At 37.2% G+C, this 23195-nt stretch overlaps 1 protein-coding gene across 2 annotated transcripts in view; it reads left to right on the forward strand.

Annotated features, from left to right (window-relative positions):
- The window catches only part of LOC126253385 (transcription initiation factor TFIID subunit 4), a 202753-nt gene that overhangs the window by 47417 nt on the left and 132141 nt on the right, over positions 1–23195 (forward strand). The window lies entirely within an intron of this gene.

Raw genomic sequence — 23195 nt, forward strand, 5'->3', positions numbered from 1 at the left:
TAGAAATGTAATATATAATGGAATATGTAATGCAATATAATGATAATAGTAATTCCATGCTGAAAACACAATATAAAATATTCATAGCTGTTTATTGAAACATCAACAATCTACCATAATCTCCATTTGAAATTGACATCACTTGATGGAAGGTTGCCATGAGAATAGTGGAGCATTCAAGCTCAGTGTGGATGATTTCAGGTACTCCAAAATATATTCATGCTATAGTAGATTATCTCTTTCAGAAATTCTGAAGAAAAAGTGAGGTAGTTTCGGGAATATGAAATTTGATGGATTCCACCATATTGTTCTCATTTATCCAGTGCATTTAAATTAAATTGAAAATCATATGAGAAAAAGAATAGATTGTATGTGATCAGCATCAGCACAGTTTTGCTTGAGGTTGGGAGTAATGCAATCTTGAAGAACAGATTTCCTTTTTTGGGCAAGTCTCTATCTCTGTTTGTGAATGAATAAATTCGGGGTCAAAGATGAGTGGTGTTAGGATCAAGGCACTACAGTACAGTTGTTGTTTGTGCACTAAGAAGTATCTTGCTTTAGAATCATAGGTTGGGTCAATTTTTTTGCAACCATTTGTTTAGCAGTTTAGAACCTTGCAGTCAAATAATCCTATGTTCGTTGATTTTATGTCTTGGTTTTCTGGTGGAACAGATGGAGTTCTTATTCGAAAATTTTCCTGAGATATTTATATTTGATACTGGATTTTTGAGACTACAAGTCAGTGCTGCTTTATGTTTTTCTTGTATTCAGAATTTATAATAGTGAAGCATTGAAATTTATTCAGCTAACTGTAGGAACAACTGTGGATAAGATCTCTTCAGTAAACGCACTGTGAAGGCAGCGGAATTAAATATGATCTACTTCTCATCAGGAAATCATTCTATGCCAGAATAATTGCTGCTGTACATTTTGCTGCAGCTGTATGGCAATGAATGCAAACAATTGGATCAATTTCCCGTCAAGAATGTAAGAAATTTGTTTACCTGAGATTCATAGTCAATTTTCATAAAATAAATTTCATATTTGTTTCTTTGATCCACTAATATTTTTATGTCGTGGGGGGGGGGGGCTACGTTGGTCACCCCCTTTCCTGCTCCATTCGTGAGTGGTGTGTGGGAAGAACAGCAGTTGGTAAGGTTCTGTAAAAGCTTAAGTTTCTTTGATTTTATCTTTATTGTCATTTTGCAAAATACATGTGGGAGAAAGTAAGTAACCCTTGTAATGCTGCAGACGAGATCTTTGCATTCTGTGCTGTGGCTACTTTTGTCATGGCTGTACTACTCGCCAAATGATGGTGCCTATGCTGAGAAATGGCATTCTGGCTGATATATTCACGTCTTTGTGCATCGTGAATTGTGGTCCTAACCAGTCATCATATCTCATAAACGATCAAGGTCTTGAAATGAGGTTTTCCGCAAATGATAGCACACGATGAAGCACATACGAGGTGTGGCTAGAAAAAAACCGGACTAGTACTGGTGAAACAATAAAACGAATGCAATAAGGCTGAAAGTCGCGTGGCCTGTCACGTGACTCTCGCTCCGCCTACTGCTCGAGTTTCATCTGCCTCCTGCACTCAGTCTGCCCGTGGCGTCTGTTTTAAGTAGTTGACGTTTTGTCTGTGCGTCGGAAAATGTTGAGTGTACAGAAGGAACAGCGTGTTAACATCAAATTTTGTTTCAAACTAGGAAAATCTGCAAGTGAAACGTTTGTAATGTTACAACAAGTGTACGGCAATGATTGTTTATCGCGAACACAAGTGTTTGAGTGGTTTAAACGATTTAAAGATGGCCGCGAAGACACCAGTGATGACACTCGCACTGGCAGACCATTGTCAGCAAAAACTGATGCAAACATTGAAAAAATCGGTAAACTTCTTCGAGAAGATCGCCGTTTATCAATCAGAGCAGTGTCTGAGTTAACAGGAGTTGACAAGGAAAGTGTCGAACAAGTTTACCGATTTTTTCAATGTTTGCATCAGTTTTTGATGACGGTGGTCTGCCAGTGCGAGTGTCATCACTGGTGTCTTCGCGGCCATCTTTAAATCGTTTAAACCACTCAAACACTTGTGTTCGCGATAAACAATCATCGCCGTACACTTGTTGTAACATTACAAACGTTTCACTTGCAGATTTTCCTAGTTTGAAACAAAATTTGATGTTAACACGCTGTTCTTTCTGTACACTCAACATTTGCCGACGCACAGACAAAACGTCAACTACTTGAAACAGACGCCACGGGCAGACTGAGTGCAGGAGGCAGATGAAACTCAAGCAGTAGGCGGAGCGAGAGTCACGTGACAGGCCACGCGACTTTCAGCCTTATTGCATTCGTTTTATTGTTTCACCAGTACTAGTCCGGTTTTTTTCCAGCCACACCTCGTATGTTGTATGATAAATACTCGAAAAGTTTTTATTCAATGGAAGTAACTCATCTACTGCATAGAGAGGTCAACAGCTCAGAACGCATTCAGATGTCCATAGCACTGAAGTAAAATCCAAGCGGCATGGGTACACAAGTCCACAACACCTGGAGAACAGCATAGCAGAGTGTGTAAGTGCCCACAGCAGCGAAAGGGTTAATATGTTACATGGCTCTCCTTGGCATGCACACTTCCAGAGCTGTAACAACGGATCACTGTGATGCCCAACAACACTAAAAGCATGCTACAGGAATTCAATGAGGTTCATTCACCATATGGTTTCTCCTTTCTCTCCTCCATTAATACTACCTTGTAAGCAAGGGCACCAGACCAGTGAATAATATATGAACATCAGTTGAATGGGGGTTTTGTAAACTTCTTTCTGTAGCTGAAGTAAGTTTTCTCTGGTTTCTTTCAACAAATCTCAGTCTGGTATCTGCTTTTCTGACTGGTTGTTTTATGTGGTCATTCCACTTTAGCTCTCCATATCCACAGCTCTTTTGTAGTGTCTGCCAATGTCTTACTGTTTCCAGTGATTGGTTGCCAGTTGATTGATTAAACAGCAGTGGGACTTTTTACCTTTTAGTTTCTGTATGTTTCGGGTCAGCTGTCAGTCTGAGCACCAGTTGTCACTCATTGTGTATCTTCCTACGTTTGATTACAATTTTCTGGCACTGTGACTTACATTTATACAACAGCATCACCCACAAAAAGCACACCGGCAGTTTTGATACTGTCCACCACATAATTTATATACACCGCTAAAAGTAACAGCATTATAAAACACACTGGGGGAACGCCTGGAGTCACTTTTATGCTTAAAAATTTCACCTCATTAAGAATTAAAATTTTGAGGTCTGTCTGTTAGCAAATCTTGAATGCAGCCATCAAAGCTGGTCCACTATTCCATATGCTCATATTTTGTTCAATTGACAACAATGTGGATGCTTTCCACAAGTCAAGAAACACTGTGTTGTTGTAGGTTCTCCTATCTATTGGCATCTGGATCTCATGGACAAACAGCGGAAGCTGAATTTCACAATATTGTTGTTTGCAGAATCTGTTGATTCCTGCAGAGATTTTGATTATTTTAGGTCATAATGTGGAGGTGTAAAATGTATTTCATAATTATACAACAGATTGATGTCAAAGATACAGGTCTGTACTTTTTTGAATTCCATGGAATGTCTCGTTGCTCCATCAAGCTAACATTAACTGCTACTGCTTGAGGAGTGGCTTCCTTTGCATAATCTATATAAAATTATGCATTTATCTCATGCTGTCCAGTTCCCTTACTTTTGTTAAGCAGTTTTCATAATTTTTTATTCTGGGATAAGATACATCATTTTGATATTCATGTGATGGTTATATGGAGGAACCGTATTATTGTATTCAGCAGTGAAACAGTTTCAATTGACCAAATTCAGAATATTGAACTCATCTTGGTTAGCCTCTGTTTCTGTATGGATGTTTTCACTGAGTGACTGTATTGATGATTTTGATATGTTTATTGACTTTACTTAGAATTACAACTTCATTGAATTTTTTTCAAGGGTAGTAGGCAGTATATATATTCAATTCATTGAATACTTCTTACTTTGAGACTTCATCATTCAGTACACAGATGTTATAAAAATTAGGCATTGACTAAAAAAACATTTGAAAGATATGTGTTCACTTTATACCTTAAACAGTATGGAAAAACAGTATCAGCAGGTAAAGGGTGAGTTAGTACCAAAATTAATTTCTTTGCACCTCTTACAGAATGCCCAACCCTTTTGCAAAACCTCCGATATAGGATTTTCTCACTTTCAGTGATTTAATGAGATAGCATTCAATACTTTTGAGGCAGTGAAAATAAATTGTCAGTTTTCAGAAATTGAAATTGTAAACACCAGACTGACTGTACACTGTAATTGAAACCACTTTTTACGGTAATTCTCATAAATTCTATTTACTCCTCTGTTCCAACTTGATTAGTTCCTGTTATTTGGGAGAGTTTGCTCTCTTTTACTTTCCCCTTTCTGGGGCACCTTGCATAACTCATTTAGTATTCCTTTTTCATTCCTCCAGCTACTCAACTTTTCCAGACTTCAGTTTTTATAACTGAGGGAGGTTGCACATTAATGATACACTGGTCTTGCATCTTGGATGATGATGGTTCAAATCCCTATCAGACCTTCCAGATTTAGGTTTTCCGTGATTTCCCTAAATGGCTCCAGGCAAATCCAACCTTTGAAAAGGGCATGGCTGATTTCCTTCACCATTCTTTCGTAATCCAAGCATGGGCTCTGTCCCTATTCACCTCGTTGTTGACAGGGTATAAATTGTAATCTTACTTCCTTCATTTTTTTATATTTTGGTTTACATCATCAGTTTTGCCTGTTGTGATGCTTATTCTAGAACTTTGACTGCTGTAATATTTAGCTTCTTTTTTATCTTGACACTTGCTCTAGATGTACTTGTTAAACTACAATAAAATAAAGACATGACACACTCATGTTCACTAGGAGCAGCAGACAGACATGGACAGAATGTAGCAGAACTGTGGCTGCTTCATCTGCTGAATATGAGGAAGGTCATCTATGATTTTAGGTCAAGCTAAATATGGTAGGGCAAATTGAGGGAAATTAGTGGCCCCCTCCTTTGCACGTGCCAAAAATCGGTGTTTCCAACTTTTGGTTGTGTATATTGGTTTGTTATCTAACACCAAACTGTTTTTGTGTCCTTTTTATGGATTTGTAGTTTCATGCAGTAGCTCCTCCTTTTATAGATATTTGTAAAATTTTTTGTATGAACTCTGATTCTTATTCAGCTTTATGACTGTATGATAATATTGATTGCAAGATAACAAAAATAACTATCCTCTGTGGAAATGTTTTGTTTTTGGCTGATGTGGTTGAGATACGGAAAAATGGAAATAGGAAAATCTTTTTGTTATTGGTGATGAAATATGTTTAATAATGAGTGTCTACTGTGTTGCAACTGACGGCTAAAACATTAACTTAGTAAGTATGTTTGTTCAGAATAAAATAGTAAAATGCAGTTTTGCTATAGTCTTTTTGTGGACTAAAGAGTCTTACAACTACGAGTAATATTGCGAGGAGGGAAGCCAACTTATAACTAAAAAGGGCTTAGCTATTGGGCATTAAAACTTGTCATTTTATGAAGCAGCCTTGGCTTTGCTAGAACTTCAAAATACGTTTCTGAGTAAGGCCAGTGGTGTGGATTCGTGTCTCATTTATTTAAGTTTCGGGTTTCTAATCTGAATATTGTGAACGCAATTCCCTTATTGTTGTTGACATACTGTGTTACTTTTACCTGCAGCAATAATTGCAAATGAGAAAAATGCCTAGCTGCACCGCGACTTGGAATTTATTTGAAACAGTTGGTGTTATTGTCTTCCCTTCCCACCCTCCCCTTCCCAATTTTTATTTTTGTTTGGTTACATTGAGGTTGTGCTGTAAATTGTGGTTAATTTGTATGGCAAGTGAGAAGTTTAAATTTTCTTGTAATCGAGCTTCTGAAAAAAAAAAAAAAAAAAAAAAAAAAGTGGTAAGCAGCATCGTGAGCTGAGATGCTGAACATACATGTAGTGAGAGTTCTCAGAAATGAAAGCCACACTCAAAGTAATTGTGAAACATGAAAGTCAGTCAGAATTTAAGACCTTTGCTGTGTATGGTGAAGTTGGTGCACCATTTTGTTAAGTCACTTAGGAAACGGCTTGATACATACGACTGAATGTATTAAATTATTGTCAAAGACATCTGAGAACTACTGAACAGTACAAAATGTGTCAGTTGGTATCAGCAGCAAATTGTTTGCTGAATACTATTACACTTGGACTTTCCTTTCTTGCCCATGCTGACCGAGCGAGGTGGCGCAGTGGTTAGCACACTGGACTCGCATTCGGGAGGACGACGGTTCAATCCCGTCTCCGGCCATCCTGATTTAGGTTTTCCGTGATTTCCCTAAATCGTTTCAGGCAAATGCCGGGATGGTTTCTTTGCAAGGGCACGGCCGATTTCCTCCCCCATCCTTCCCTCACCCGAGCTTGCGCTCCGTCTCTAATGACCTCGTTGTCGACGGGACGTTAAACACTGATCTCCTAACTCTCCTCTTCCCATGCTGATAATCCTACATATTTTAACAAGATGATGTATGTGAAGCTCTCTGAGGAGAACAGTAAGGAGATTGTCTTTTGTAGTAATTTCTTTTCAATTCAGGATTTTGTACTATCATGCTGAAACACTTAGATTTGTGCAGTTTTGGTGAAAAATGATGTACTTCACAAATGAAATGCAGACACGTAGGAGCTACTTTTACGGATCCTCCCAAAGAAATATAAAAACTAGCAAACATGCAGTTTGGATAATTTTGGATAATAAGTAAATATCCTATAATAAGAAGTGGAAGCTGTATTAGAATTATTGGAATAAGAGAAAATCTCAAACTATCTTCTGAAACCATGTGCAGCCAATAGTGTAAAATTAAGAAGCTATTGTTGCTTCCTCTCTGGAAACAAAAATTAGAGTAAGCAATACAGACAATTGATGAGTGTCATATACATTGATTTTTTTTCCCCATACTGGAATTTGCCTTATCATAATACTTTTCAGTTAATTTCCCAGCTTCATTGAACATTATGAAACTTTTCTAGAGATACAGTTACCCAAGACTTCATCTTTGTGAGTGCTGTTTTTCTCATAAAACATGGTTATGAAGGTTCATTTTTGTTGATTTCCACAGAACTTGTAACATTTATTTCACGTAATTTCATATCACTCTAAAATTAATGAGTTCCTCATCTATAATGACAAGAATTTCTTGGGTAACAGGATGCTTTGACGACTTTGGGCTCCATTGCGAGTGTGGCCTACATCCATTAGCATAGTGTGCTGTTGTATTAATTGGATGTACACTATCATTCAGTAAATACTGTGTACACTCAAATAATCCACGCCCTCGAATAATCCACGCACCCTAATTTTGAGGGAGGGATTTTTTTTCTTCAATTTGTTTTATTTTAAAAAAATTGTTCTAATGTAATGATATGTTTAAAATTATGTATAACAACAATTGGTTTGAAGAAACACATCATAATCTTCACTTGCTGTTGTACAGGTTGATAAATCATTAAAACACAACCGATTCAGCAGCGTGCAGCTGGCTGGCCGGTGTGCCTGCGGGCTGGCCCATTAGCCGGGCAGCCAGCTGGGGAATATATCACCACCAGCTGGTACTCTAGGCCTACCTACAATAGAAGGGGGGAAAAATGTGAATTACCATTTTTAAGAATTTAGTGTTAATACAGTATGTGTAATAAAATATTTTAGTCAATACCTTTGCTCCCTTACCTCTCTATTCATCATCACTTTCATCATCATCATCACTTGCGGGAGAATAATTGTTGTTGTCACCGTCTTCCCTTAGAGTGTCGTCCTCTGTTCCATCCAGTGAATTTGTGATACCACATTCTTTGAGGGATTTTTCCACCAGTAGTTGAGGAATGGAGTCCCATGCAATTTCCACCAACTCACAAATCTGGGACAAATCTGGCCATTTGATTTTTCCACTCGAAGTGAACTTGTGGTTTTCATCAGCTACCTATTGCATATATCACTGTTTAAGTGTAGCTTTGAATGGCCAATATGGACACACATCTAGTGGTTGTAGGATGGATGTTAGGCCTCCAGGGATAATGACCAAGTCAGTTTTCCCTTTTTGTAATTTCTCACACTTCCATAGTTGTACGTCCGCGGAAGCTGTCCAGGACCACCATGTTATGTAAATTCAGTAACGCACCAGGACAACGTTGTGAAACATGCATCACCCAGTCAATCATGATCTATTGTCCGTCCACCCTTTCAGATTTGCCCTCACTAATATGCTTTTCACTGATATTTTCAGAATAGTTTTCCTTTTAAATATCACGTAAGGTGGTAACTTTTGTCCATCACGGGTTACACACATCATCACCGTACACCTTTGCTTCTCACTGCCACCAGTTCATATAATGATGCGGGATTCTCCTTTCCTGTTCACGGTGTTGTCGAGCAGCATTTCAAAATAGATAGGCATTTGATCTGCATTCCAATTTGCGATGATATATAGGACCGTTTGCATCGCAGATTTATCATTTCCTCTTAATCACCTGGAAGCTGTTGAGCGATGGGAGTTTTCCTCCGGAATCTTAATCCACTTCTGTTGAAAAATCTTGAAACTGGTAATGCCTAATACTTTGGCTAAAGCCAGTGCTTGTTGACATACTTCACCTCAATGTGCATCCATATTGCCGCTTCTCACCTACATAATCGCAAAGCCTTTCTTCGAGGTCGGGATGCTTTACTTTTTGGCCGCGAAAAGCCTAGCAATTACTGTTAGTTTCTTGAAGTCGCGAATACAACTCTTGCTCAAGTTTTACATTCTTTCCACTGCATGGTTTCCAGTGTTCTCGGCTTCTTAAGTAAATTTTAATTTTTTGTTAGCGGTGTATCGGCAATTTGAGAACTTGTAGCCATAATTAACAAGTTTGTAAACGTTGTTAATACTTCACTTCTAATGTGTTACTGCCTATCTTTTTCTGTATCTGATAATTAAGGTCTTTTGACAGTAAATAATACGACTTAGTAGTGGATACTTAATGTTAATTGGACACAAACACTCACAGAATAATCATATACTTCAATACTTCGTTAGAATATGTATCACTTTGTATGTTAGAGTTTCTGCAAAACTTCTTTGTAAACAATGTTCTTTGCCTTGTAAGACTTTTTCCTTGCTCTGTTACTATCTTTTGTTCATGCTCATTACTATGTAAATCATTTTGGTCTTATTAGCCACAATGCAACTCACATTGTCCGTTAATTCTTCATGGTACTAGCTCTTGATCAAGTTTTTAATGTATATTCTGTATCCAATTTACCCCCTTTGTTATTGAGAGTTTGCTAAATCCTTTCTCAGTAGGTATCTACCTTATACAATAAATGTTCCTTCAAAATTTCATGTTTCTAGGATCAACAATTCAACACCAGACATTGATATGCCAAAAAGCTTTCAACATCCGTTAAGCTCCATCATGAGTTGAATAAAAAAATAAAAAAATCTTTTCTTAGCAGACTTCTACGTCGCATAAGGAGTGTCTTGTCTAAATTTCAAGCACATAGGATCAATGGGTTAGACTGTGATCAGTTCATCAAAAAATCTTCAAATCCTCTTTACACTCTCTTAGGAAATGAATTTCAAAAAATCCTTTCATAGCTGATGCATGTATCAGACAAAGAAGTTTTCTTCCAAATTTTGTGTTTCTAGAGTCACTGACTGAAGTTAGGTATTGATTGTAGCATGTAGCATGTTCCATCCCCAAAACATTTACACTCATTTCATCCCATTATGTGTTGCACTTTGAAAAATCTTTTCACAGTGGTTGCCCGTGCCATTCAAAAAATATTTCCTCCAAATCAGTGGTTTACGCTGTGCATTCTTCTGTAAACAATATCTTAAATCTGAAAGTACATGTCTTAATAGAGAGAACAATTTGAAGAGTGGATGAGTATGATTACTGTTTCTACGCATATTCCTCGCCTTAATCTTACAATGAAAGTTCGAAATAATTTTGTCATTTTTAGAGATTCATATAATTGTTTTCTTTTCCATTTGTTAATAAAATTTAGTTAATCTCTTACCAGCTCTTTATGCTCGTGAAGTAATGAGTGCTATCACCAGGGGTGTCAAATTGAGTCCATATTTTTAGACTTCCAGAAGGCTTTCGACACTGTTCCTCACAAGTGTCTTCTAACCAAACTGTGTGCCTATGGAATATCGCCTCAGTTGTTTGACTGGATTCATGGTTTTCTGTCAAGAAGGTCAGAGTCCGTAGTAATTAACAGAGTCATAGAGTAAAACACAAGTAATATCCGGCATTCCCCAAGGAGGTGTTATATGCCCTCTATTGTTCCTGATCTATATTAACAACATAGGAGACAATCTGAGTAGCACTCTTAGATTGTTTGCAGATGATGCTGTCATTTACCGCCTTGTAAAGTCATCAGATGACCGAAACAAATTGCAAAATGATTTAGATAAGATATCTGTATGGCGAAAAAAGTGACCCTGAATAAGGAAAAGTGTGAAGTTATTCACATGAGTACTAAAGGAAATCTGCTAAATTTCAATTAATCGATAAGTCACACAAATCTGAATGCTGTAAATTCAACAAACTACTTAGGGATTACAATTACTTATAACCTAAACTGGAATGATCACTTAGATAATGTTGTAGGTAGAGCGAACAAAAGACTGCAATTTATTGGCAGAACACTTAGAAGGTGCAACAGGTCTACTAAAGAGACATCTTACACCACACTTGTCCGCCCTATTCCCCAGTATTCCTGTGCAGTGTTGGGATCTGCATCAGGTGGAATTAACAGATGACATCGAAAAAGTTCAAAGAAAGGCAGCTCGTTTTGTATTATTGTGAAGTATGGGAAATAGTGCCACAGACATGTTTTGTTGCAATGGGATCTTCTCATGAAATTTCAATCATCAGTTTTCTCCTCTGATTGCAAAAACATTCTGTTGGCACCCACCTACATAGGGAGACATCATCATCACGATAAAATAAGAGAAATCAAGGCTCGCACAGAAAAATTTAAGTGCTCGTGTGTGTGTTTTTTTTCCCCCACGCGCCTTTTGAGAGTGGAACGGTAGAGAGATAGATAGCTTGAAGGTGGTTCATTGAACCCTCTGCCAGGCACTTTATTATGAATAGCAGAGTAATCACACAGATGTAGTTGAGATCTAATCAATGAATAATGCATCCCCTCTCAGGGCTTGTATTGTAGGCTAATGTTTGCAATATCTGTGTTGTTTGCTCTAAAAAGTATCAAGTTTGATACTGTGCATGGGGAGCATTTCTGGTCTAAACTTACCTTAATGGCATTTATGTCTCTCGTAGTTGTGAAAAGCTGGTAAAACAACTTATGCATAGTGGCATGAAGGTAATTAGATCGTCCACAAAGTAAAGTGTAGAATGCTGGATGGACGTACTGCAGTATGCTATGGAGAGACCTTTAATTGATAAAATCTTATGACTGCCACTTCTAAAACAAGTTGTGGTATAGATTCTGTGGTACTTGTGGAAACAAAGAATTGTTTTTCAAGAGAAGAGTTGATGACGGTTCACTTAATTGGAATGTTGATGGAGTAGTAGTAAGTAAGGGTTGTGTTACATAGACAATACAGATTTTGAGTGATCTGGAAACAAAATGTTAGTAGATTTGGCAAACATTTAGAATGCTCAAAAATCAGGTTTTGGAACAACAGGGAGACTGCAAATTCCTGGCAGCTTAAAGCTGTGTGCTGGACCGAGGCTCGAACTCGGGACCTTTGTCTGACAGAATCTCAACTTAGTTCCAGGAAAGGGTTACTAGGAGACAAGTACACTTATTTTTTTCTGTGTAGACCATTAGAATTTGCATACAATAAACATATTTTTCTGGTTCAATTAATGATACCAGGTGCACCAGCCTGGACACTCTTGTACTGCAGAATTGTTTCAAAGGAACATTACGTTCTTACCAGAGGATTATGCTGTTCAACAATACAAAAAGCGGCAACTTTGCATTCCCTTTTTACTTAAGCATTGAATGATGAGTAATTACTTGTGGTTCAGAGCTTTCAAACTGTACAGACTCAACATTTGTTCTCAGATTCCAGTGCCCAAACCTCTGATGACTATCAGCTGTGTATTAGCAGGCACAAACGATGCTGAAACTTTCCAGCACATAGATAATAATATGGCCCAAAAACTGCAGAAGATGAATTTAAGAGGACAGATTTTCAGGATTTTACAAAAAATGTATCTGGTCATTCTGATTTAGGTGTGGGGTGGTTTCCCAAAATCTTTTCAGGCAAAAGCCAGAATGGTTCCTTCATCAAGACCATGGCCGAACACCAGTCATATCCTCGTAACACATTTATTCTTTGTGAATTTATATGTTTTGAACTGCTTATTTTCATTGCATTTTGATGACAAATCCAGTATCTTTGTAAGATCGTCCCTGGATGAATTAATAAATTAAATGAAATCTAAATGTTAAAATATTGAATATACTACAGTGATCGATATGGTGAAAGGTACCTCTAAATCACAGTAAGCTGTATGATGATCTTTTACAGTCATACAACACAATGTAAATGCGTTTTGAAGCAACAAATAATTTTAATTGTCCTTCATGAAAAAAATGGAATTCTGCAAACTGATTGTAAACAGTCCTTTCCGATGGTGATTCATTACCAGAAATTGACTGACATCAATTGAGGTCTTATTGTTGAATGAGTCCTTTATGAAAATTGTAAAAAATTATCAAGTGCAAACCTTCATCAGAAATTCCAATTTTTCACAGCATCCTTTCTTTAAGCACTCAATAGTAAATGAACTACTTGCCGAGTTTCCAAGCTGTCATTGTTTTAAAATAGTAAATGACAAATTTTGACGCTATAATAACATCAGACATGAACAGCCCCACCCTAGTCATTTGTAAAAACTTAAATGTCAATCTCCGTATTAAGAACTTTGATTAAATCTCGGTAAGAGTTAAGGCAACCAACCATGATGGATCCCAGCAGCCAGACTGGATTTTCACAGCATGCAGTTGTTAATATATGTAAGGAAACAATCTTGGTGAACCATTTTCTGGGATAAAAATATCCACATTATTGTTCAAACTGTTTGAGAGAGAGAGAGAGAGAGAGAGAGAGAGAGAGAGAGAGAGAGAGAGAGAGCGAGAGAGAGAGACCTCCTGGCTAATCTAATGCATACACATACACACACTAGTAAGGATATGGTTGTTCGTGGTTTGTGGTCTGTTTTAATACAGAATTTTTTGTCTATTTTTGATGATGAAACAAAATGCTGAACTCGATAATTGATGACATAAAACTCGTGAAAAACCATCTGGCAAGTTGTATGTATCTATTCCATTATGAACTGCATCTGTAAGACTAACTAAAGGTATTCCAGACTTCTACCATGTTTCTTCAGACAAAAACCATTATGACAACCATTCACAGAGTTCCTATTAACACTTTGCTGTCTGCACGTCTCGTACAAATTGGTCGCTTGTCGCCAGCAGCGCTAATTCAGACTACTTGGCTTGTCGCCAGCCAATCTTGACATTATGAGGAGATTATAAATTGTTAAGTTTTACTAATCTAATCGTTAGTTCTCATAAGTTCTCAACCCTGTTTCCCTACTTTCATGAAATTTCGAAGATATACATACGTAAATAAATACAAAATTAGTTTGTTTCATATACTTGTTTATTTACATTGTCTTTGGTAATTAGTACTTCTCTTTCATATGATAAGCAGCAAAACAGTCTCCAAGGTGTAACGCAACTCCACAGGACTTGCACATTAAGGTGGTTTTTTATATTTTATTTTTTATTTTTTTAAAATACATGGCAGTTTCTTCGTTTTCCTTTATACGTTTTGGAAATAATTTTTAGTTGGTGTTGCTTTATGTGACAGGTAAGTCTGTCAACAGGATCATGGTTAGATGTACGCGTGGTAGTGGCAACCTTCAAGTTTTGCTCAGAAGCAGGTACATAGTCTTTTATCCACGAATCAGACACTTTCAATAAAAAAATCGTGAAATCAGAGACTGTTGTGTTCTGTATTGAAATGTACAGAATGTATTAAATAATGCACAATTAACCAGCATTATCTGGTTTATTGTTGTTGTTGGAAAAATGTAAAAATGATAATATTTGTGTGAATTGGTTGCGAGACATTGTTTTGCGAAATATCGGTGTGTTTATTGACAGATTCGTTGACCAGTAATCATCATTCCTTGCTCTCCCCCCCCCCCTCCTTTTTTTTTTTTTTTTTTTACAATTCCATAAGGATAGCAAGCCCAAACCATTTTATAAGTTCCGGTCCCGTAACATCGACAAAAATATTAGTTGGCAACCGTAGCGTTCGCCGAATTCTTCGTGGAAATATTTCACTATCTACCGACAATTCTGCTTCACTTTCATTTTTTTAATATCCAATGTCTTCTTCCCAATTGGCCAAGTTGTCCGGTACGTCAGACAAGACGTCCGCACATTCATCACAAATAATGTATTGTCTCTTTAGTCTGCCATGATGAAAGGGCAGAAGTACTTATAAAAACAAACAAATTGTTGACACATGTTACTTATTGTTACCTAAACAAAACACCAACGGAATGCAAAAGATACTAAAGTGCTGTCGTCGGCCACTGCGCGATACTATGCTCACGACACCACTGCGGTGTCGCCAGCCATTGACTGCTATTTAATGCACTACACCACTGTGGTGTCGCCAGACGGCACAGTGTTAAGATACAAAAATGGCTTGTCCACATACTACTGTGGCAACATAGGAGGAAACTTTACATCAATTTGGCTAGAGTTTCTTGGATCACTCCTCATACAGCTGTTATCTCCTCTTGCGAAAGTCAGGTATTTATATCTTTGAAAAATACAGTACTGAGAAGTAGACAGTTCATTTATGAAGTAGTTCATAAAACAGTCAAATATTGGTTTTTCCATTTCCAAATAAAATAATGAAGTTAATCCAAGACTGATAGGAAACATTGGTGGCCAGTACCTGTGGTGTGTTTTTCAAGGTTATTGTATGCAATACAGGAACAAATATATAATTGACAAAATCATGACTGGCAATATGCTTAGACTGGCAGGTCACATGTGAAACTCCTTCTAAGACTTTTCTGCCAAAAACTGAGTGCCATTGAATGTGTTTGGAATGAACTTAAACGTAAATTGTGTCCTAGATAAATTCTCCCGGAAAAAAAAACAGCAATAACTATTCTCCATGTGTCAATAAGAATTGTCAGAGGTTAGTGGAAAACCTTCCCCTAGGGTTTCACATTGCAATTAAAACCAAAGAATGTCCTGTATTATGTTGATTATGCAACTTGTGTCTTTGGAATTATCAATAATTAGGGCCTGGAGACTCTAGAAGTTATTGAAAAAACACCATAATTGTGCATCTGCTCTTACATTGATTACCTCAGCTTGCCATCTCTCATTGATTTTCCATTATTAATGTGTGTGTGTGTGTGTGTGTGTGTGTGTGTGTGTGTGTGTGTGTTGTGTGGGTTTTTTTTTTTTTTTTATCTTCTGTACAAGGAGAACAAATATGTTCTATATTTTATGTGGACTGCAAATAGAAATCTATCTGATTTTCTGCAGTCTACATTAGTTACCTTCGTGCACATAGTGTGTGGCAGTTTTTTAGGGTAATGACAACATGAGCTAATCATGGGAAGACATTTTAATTGAGAAGAGAGTATAGTTGATCAGAATTTTGCAACTTAAGATTTGAGATGAACCTAAATTTCTATATTATGCTCTGTGTAGGTTATTTCTATATTGAAATTATATTGCAATCATTTTCAGAATTGTAAGAGTCTATCTTGGGGCATGATGCTCATGTTATGAATCCCTCAAGGATCTGGAAAAGGTGAAATATCCATGGATTCTGGGATATTAACTGGAGTGTACCTGGTGATGGTCTTGATATGTGCTGGTTTTTATTCTAAAATCTATGAATCCATGTATATTTTCTGGTTTCTTTGGATAATTCAACTTGTGGAGTTTTTATTATTTAGAATGTCTTTTTGAAATGTTCTCAGATATTCATCTGGGTGGCATCATCCAAATGGTATGATATTTCAGCAAGCTGACTTGTTGCCATCTTCAGGCAACCTTAATGACCGATTTGTCTTCTACTGGGTGCCTTTTTATACACTTCTTCCCTCCCACTGTCAAGCTTGCATCTGTAGTATCCACAGATGGTTCTGCTGATGAGGTGGAGGGGGAAGTTCATTGCCGGGACACGAATTATTGTCATCAGTAACTGTGCCGCCGTCATAAATAACCACAACTTCACAAGTTTGTAGCTGCAATTGATGCCACCTTATGATGTATGTCGTTTTCAGATGAAATTTAAATTGACATCAATATGTAGTTAATTTCTATAAAGAAATTGCTTTTGAATCAATACTACTTATTGTGCTTTTCACTAAAGCATCAGTGTCTGGTATCACTGTTAATTCAAAGATAAATCTTTAATTTGGAGTCTGTTGGTGAACTTCTGTATTTGGATTTAATCCTCTTCATTGCGGAAAAAGTTGATTGGACAAATAAATAGAACCAGATATTAGTGCTGGCACTCACTTGCCGTGTTGGTAAAATGTGGTTGTTATATTTGAGTATAGAAGACTTATGACTCAACTGCCTGTCACAAGTTCTAACTGCAGCTAGGTGTCTGTACTGATGTGTTATAAATTAATACTGGTGTGTCTGACCTTCACTTTGAAGTTCTCAACACATCCATAATGCTACTTTTCATCGATTTTAAAACTACTACTCTCCACTTTAACAGTGGCATCGTTTAAGTATATGAGCTTGCAAACTTAACATATGGTCATTCTTCTGAAGACAGTGAATAGTTTGCATTTTCCCAATACTGCATAATAACTTGACATCACAGTTGTAGATGTTTTGAGTTTGATAATCCGTTAAGATACCTGGCAGAACCTCGTCAATCCAGTGTTCCACCAAGATGTTGTCCACAGCTTTCAATTCACCGGAATTTGTTCTCCCTGTGATTCTGTGGCAATCTTGAAATACTTGTAACCATCCTGATGAAGGCTTGAAATCAGCGGTGATGTTCATATTTGTAGCTAAATCTGTTGCTTTGCTTTCAGTATGTTCCCATTGACTGGTAGAGCTTCAGCCTATATCTGCTGGAACCATGTGAAAAGTGCCTTTTCCAAATCTGTGTATCTCCCTTATTCAAAATACTATTTCCTTTGCTGATGGCTGTACATAGTGGTATAGGCAGTTCCTGAGTCTGAAGAAATTTCAGATTTTGTTTTGTGTCAATTAGCATCCACCTCCCGTATGAATTTTACTTTCTAATCTTGCCTGTAACTTTTCCTTTTTTATTCTCCATGGCTGATCAGAAGTTACTGAATGACAGAACCACTGTTCAGTAATATCAGCCACTTTTAACTTCTCTGTTGTTACCACAAAAGAAATTCTTGTGTTGAAAATAACAGTGCCAGAGTGTCTTTGCTTCTATGCTGTCAGCTCTGGTTAACCAAGTCTTTGCTCCCTTGTTTCCATGGCACCGCCCACTCGCTGTACTTGCATACATCCACAAAGTTAAGGAAAATGTTTCTAAGCTTCATTTCAAACAATGCTCATTACAGTTACACAGTACTCAAATTATTTCACCAGAATTTGTTACATTAACTGCAAATTATGTAAAAAGGGATTATGTTTATATAAGGTTTAATTAACACTATTTTAAATACATTTTTCTGGACTGACAAAACTTTATGTAGAAATAAGAGTTACACAGAACAGAATTACGTGTAAATCGGGTTCAGCTGTGTTTGTAATCCCTTCTTTCATTTAAATCTTCATCTGCATTATTTTTCCCGTAGTGCAACAAGAATTTATGTTTTAAATGTTTGTGACGATTACCATCCAGAAATGTGTACTAATAAAGGAAAATACATTCTCGACATCATTGCACAGCCTTTTTTCTTTTTCTTTTTTTTCTGTTCTGGTACACTGGCAACATTTTCAAATGTTTAAATATTATGGTAGATAAATAAGAATAATTATGGTCATGTTGTCAAAGATTTCAGATCAAATGAGAATGATTGGAAGAGAAAATAAGAGAATGAAGTAGTTAACATGGATGACTTAAAATGGCATGAGAAAAGATTAGAAATTTAAAAAATTTCATTTAAAGCAATTATCAAACAATGAAAAATTCAGGATGGAATGTAACAATATTACGAAAAGGAAAGTTGCCTGTCGCCATATAGCGGAGATGCTGAGTCGCGACTCTGCATCTCCACTGTATGATGAGTGACAACTTTCCTTGTCATAACAATGTTATTTAAACCAATTAATCGAATAAAAATAATGATCAAAGCCATTTTGATCAATACTTAAAAATTTACAGCATCTGATGAGATTTGAACACACAACCTTCTGCACGTTGGGAAAGTACCTTAACTACTGCACCACAGTGCCACTGTCTTTACTGTCATCATTTTGAAGACGAGTCTAGAATGTCACATGAAATTTGCATTCTCCCCCTCGCCTCCTCCCCCCTTGATTACTCACAAATGAGAGGCCATCAAGGCAAGTGGCTGCAGGGTGTCATATCTGGAACCATAACTCACACTACTGTGTAGATGCTTTCAAAAAGTTGTTCCCACCCCTGAGACCTTTCCTTGTAAGCTCTTCAGTTGGTATGGTTGAATGGGTATTCCTACAGGCTGTCGTCATGCTTTGAGCACATTCAGGGCTGGGTCCCAAGCCTTATTTGGCTAGCAATTGCAGTCTTTATTTATCAACCCACCATATAGCTATATCCCTACTGATTCTTTTAAAACATTTACCAGAATATGTTGTTTCTTTTAAGAACTTTGTGCCATTATAATTCATGGTACGGCTCCCCCTCGTCGGAGGTTTGAGTCCTCCCTCGGGCGTGGGTGTGTGTATTGTCCATGGCGTAAGATAGTTTAAGTTAGATTAAGCAGTGTGTAGGCTTAGGGACTGATGACCTCAGCAGTTTGGTCCCATAAGACCTTACCACAAATTTAATTCATGGTATTGTAGGGAAGCAGCCTACTCACGCTGTAGTAAATTCACATCAGTCTTTCCATTGTGTGCCAGCCAGTCTGCTTTAACTAGCTCTGACGTCATAAATGTTGCGCAGTACTTTAAAAATCAAGCAAATAACCTAAAACTTTTCTAGCATGTCAGAAGTAATACTAAATTAATATGTGTTGAATATCAGTTCGATACTTTAGCCATTTTTGAAATTTGGACGTTTTTCTGTAAAAATCATTGGCGCAACAGAAAAGAGCTAGAGACTTAAAAATTTATATTTAGATTCATCTTTCATAATGATTTAATAAAAACAGTACTTTGGATTTCACAAATTAAGATTTTAGTGGAAATTCATGATTTTGTGGTTTTCGTCTCAAAACTGAAGGAAGCAAGATAGATTAAGTAGGTTAATAAATAAGGCTAGGATGTTTAGATTTAAATAGGTTGGAGATCCGCTATAGCTATGAAGATGTGAAAAGTTTCATTTGAATACCTATAAAATTATAGCGATAGCGTATCTCCAAAAGGCCAGTTCAGAGCTCATGTACTGCGTGCAGTGTAATTTAATTAATTCTCTCGCCCAAAATATTTAACTTAGCCACGTCAAAATTTCATTATCAATACTTACCTGCGTGCTGAATGCACATTTAAATTAAGAGCTTCATCGGCCATCAGCAAAAGAAGCTATAATTTATTATGTAACTTGAAGTGGTGCGTTACTAGCCCAGCGGCTAGTCGGGAGAGCCGATTTGATCAGGCGTTCCCTTAGCCGTCCGCACCGCGGCTTTATATATAAGAACGCTGCGCGAGGAAGCAAGGCCCCAGTTCTCTCCAGACGCTGAATAACACGCCATCTGTGTCGGGAGTCGCGTCGCGTCGGTATAACTGCTACAAACAGCCTCGGATGCCGTATTCAGTTACTCGAGATGCGCGTAACCAGGAAATCATTTTCAAGTGAAGTGTTAATTCTGGGATGATTTTCATTATCTAGCTTCAGTTTGCGTATTGTCGTATTTTCACGTGCCGTCGCGGGACAGACATTCTACCAATTATTTAGCGTGGCATTTGATGAAATATTCTCATCAAATTATGGCGAGCATTCTTTTCAACATTTAATTCGGACATTTATAGTTGCATCAGCGCATTAGACTCTGAACTGCTCTGTTAGTTAGGTTGTAGGGATACTTGTGTTTTTTTTTTTTTTATCTGTGACTTTGAGAATATACTCAACTATTTTGGAAAATCGTTTTTGGTTAGAAATCCCGATCAATCTCCTAATTCCTCAGAGCTATAAGCTGCAGCTATAATTGTATTCTCAGATGAAGTGGGCACTAGGAACTCTAATTACAGGCTTCACGTTTTGTTAAATCACTTTCTGGGTGCTAAAAAGTAAATAGAGAGCCTGTGTTGAGAACGGCGAAAGACAGCATTAACAACATTCTAAAAGCCAGAAACTGATTCAACCTTCAAACATTTGAATAGCAAGCATATTTTTCCTAAATTCAACAACTAGTTGCGGATCTCCAACCTATTTAAATCTAAACATCCTAGCCTTATTTATTAACCTACTTAATCTATCTTTCTTCCTTCAGTTTTGAGACGAAAACCACAAAATCATGAATTTCCACTAAAATCTTGATTTGTGAAATCCAAAGTACTGTTTTTATTAAATCATTATGAAAGATGAATCTAAATATAAATTTTTAAGTCTCTAGCTCTTTTCTGTTGCGCCAATGATTTTTACAGAAAAACGTCCAAATTTCAAAAATGGCTAAAGTTATCGAACTGATATTCAACACATATTAATTTAGTATTACTTCTGACATGCTAGAAAAGTTTTAGGTTATTTGCTTGATCTTTAAAGTATTGCGCAACATTTATGACGTCAGAGCTAGTTACAGCAGACTGGCTGGCACACAATGGAAAGACTGATGTGAATTTACTACAGCGTGAGTAGGCTGCTTCCCTACAGTATGTCAATTGGAGACACAGTGTTACGTCACAGCTAGCTTGGTTGGTTGTTCCTTACCTGTGTGAAGTTTGTGACTTCTGCATCTTTCCTGTATTGTCTGGATGGTCTGAGCTACGTTTAATTTCTCGCAGAGGCATAGGATCCAAGGGACAGTGTATTTTTGGAGTCCTAGGTTGTCTGTATCCTGAACCTCAGTGGTGTTTTCATCTTGGTTGCTGGGCTAAGTACATGTATCCTGAACCTCAGTGGTGTTTTTATCTCGGTTGCTGGGCTAAGTACACATCTAACATTATATTTCCATAGCATTTTTGTAGATGGGTTATTAACATAAGGGATAAATATTGTCATTACAAGTGGTTTCTCTCCTCAGCAAGCTGTGGCCTAAGCTGTTTTGGGGGCATGACACACTTAATCTAATTGGGATTGCAACTGTTCTTCCAGAAAACTGTGTGCAAGTGCTACAAGTCCACTTCTAAGCTTGTTTGGGTAGAGATTTTGTTAGCCTTGTGTACTAATGTACTGAGAACACCTTCTCATTGAGAATGGGCATGACAGCAGGAAGCATTCAAGTATAAGACAGCATGCAGCAAAAGACAAATCTGTCATCAGGACCACTTAAAAATGGGTATAAGTAAGCTTACTGAAATATTGCACCAGTTGGACGACACCAACTGGCTGAATACTTGAGAACATTACAAAATCATCAGGAAAGCATAAAATAATATGTTTAGAATGTCATATGTTGAGGCCTCATTGTGAAAATGCTATGGTAGCAAAATCGGTTGCAGTTTAATTTGAATATTGGACTATATAATGTATATGAGATACAGATGTATTTGGTATACTAAGTAAATAAAGCATTTAACAGCCCCAGCTTTGATTCCATCATTGACAGATTAAAAAATGACAACACCACCACTTCTTATTCCATCATCAAAGTAACAATAATAATAACAATAATAATAATAATAATAATAATAATAATAATAATAAATAAATCCGTGGAGGCCCGGGAAAAGAATAGGCCTCCGGTATGTTCTGCCAGTTGTAAAAGGCGACGAAAAGAACAAACCACTAATAGGGCTAACCCCCCTTTTAGTGTGATTAGTTGGTTCAGGACAGAACTAAAGAAGCTTCGGACAAGCGCCGTCATGGTCGGGGACGACGCGTGAACCCTATGCCCGCCCACAATGGTAACGACACTACTAGCCAACTGGAAAATGATTTAAATCCAAATAGAGGTGTTTTGCAGGATATGCTTCCTGCAACCACCCTAGAAGGAAAACAAAGGCAGAGGATGAGATGGTCAGATGAAGTTAATCGACACCTCATGTTCTGTTATTACCAAGCAACAAACCTAGGAACCAACAAAACTGGATACAGATCACAAGTATACACAACATTTATTACCAGATACCCAGAATTAAAATTTTTAACAGAACAACAACTAGCTGATCAGATCCGTGTAATAATAAAAAATAACAGGATACCCCAGTCAGAATTAGAAAACATAAAACAACAAGTACAACAAATACTGGAACAAAATAATGTGCGATCAGAAGAAGAAGAAGAAAATACAGTAATGGACTCAAACATCCCAGAGCAAACAAACAAAGAACAACACGCATCAATTAAACAATCAGAGGAAAACGAAATCTTACGACAGCCACCAGAACAAGCACAAATAGAACACGAAGTGACACACATGTTAGATATAGAAGAAAAATTTCAGCTGACATATATAGAATACAAAGACACAAATACAGACATTAGACCATTCTTGCAAAGACTGCCAAATAACCCACAAGTCAAGACAACAATAAAAACTATCAACACAATCATACACAACAAAATAAATGAAAACACAACTATGGAAGAGTTACAACTACTGGTTTATATAGGAGCACTCACTACACTAAATATACACACTAGGCAAAGATCAGAACCAACCAACACACAGAAGAAACCCACAAAACCAGCATGGCAACACAGGCTACAGAATAGAAAAACTGAGAAAGGACATCGGACAGCTAACACAATTTATAAGAAATGAAATGTCAGAAAAAAAAACGAAAAAGGTTAGGTAAAA

The sequence above is a fragment of the Schistocerca nitens genome, chromosome 1, assembly GCF_023898315.1.
Source record: "Schistocerca nitens isolate TAMUIC-IGC-003100 chromosome 1, iqSchNite1.1, whole genome shotgun sequence".
Taxonomy (NCBI): domain Eukaryota; kingdom Metazoa; phylum Arthropoda; class Insecta; order Orthoptera; family Acrididae; genus Schistocerca; species Schistocerca nitens.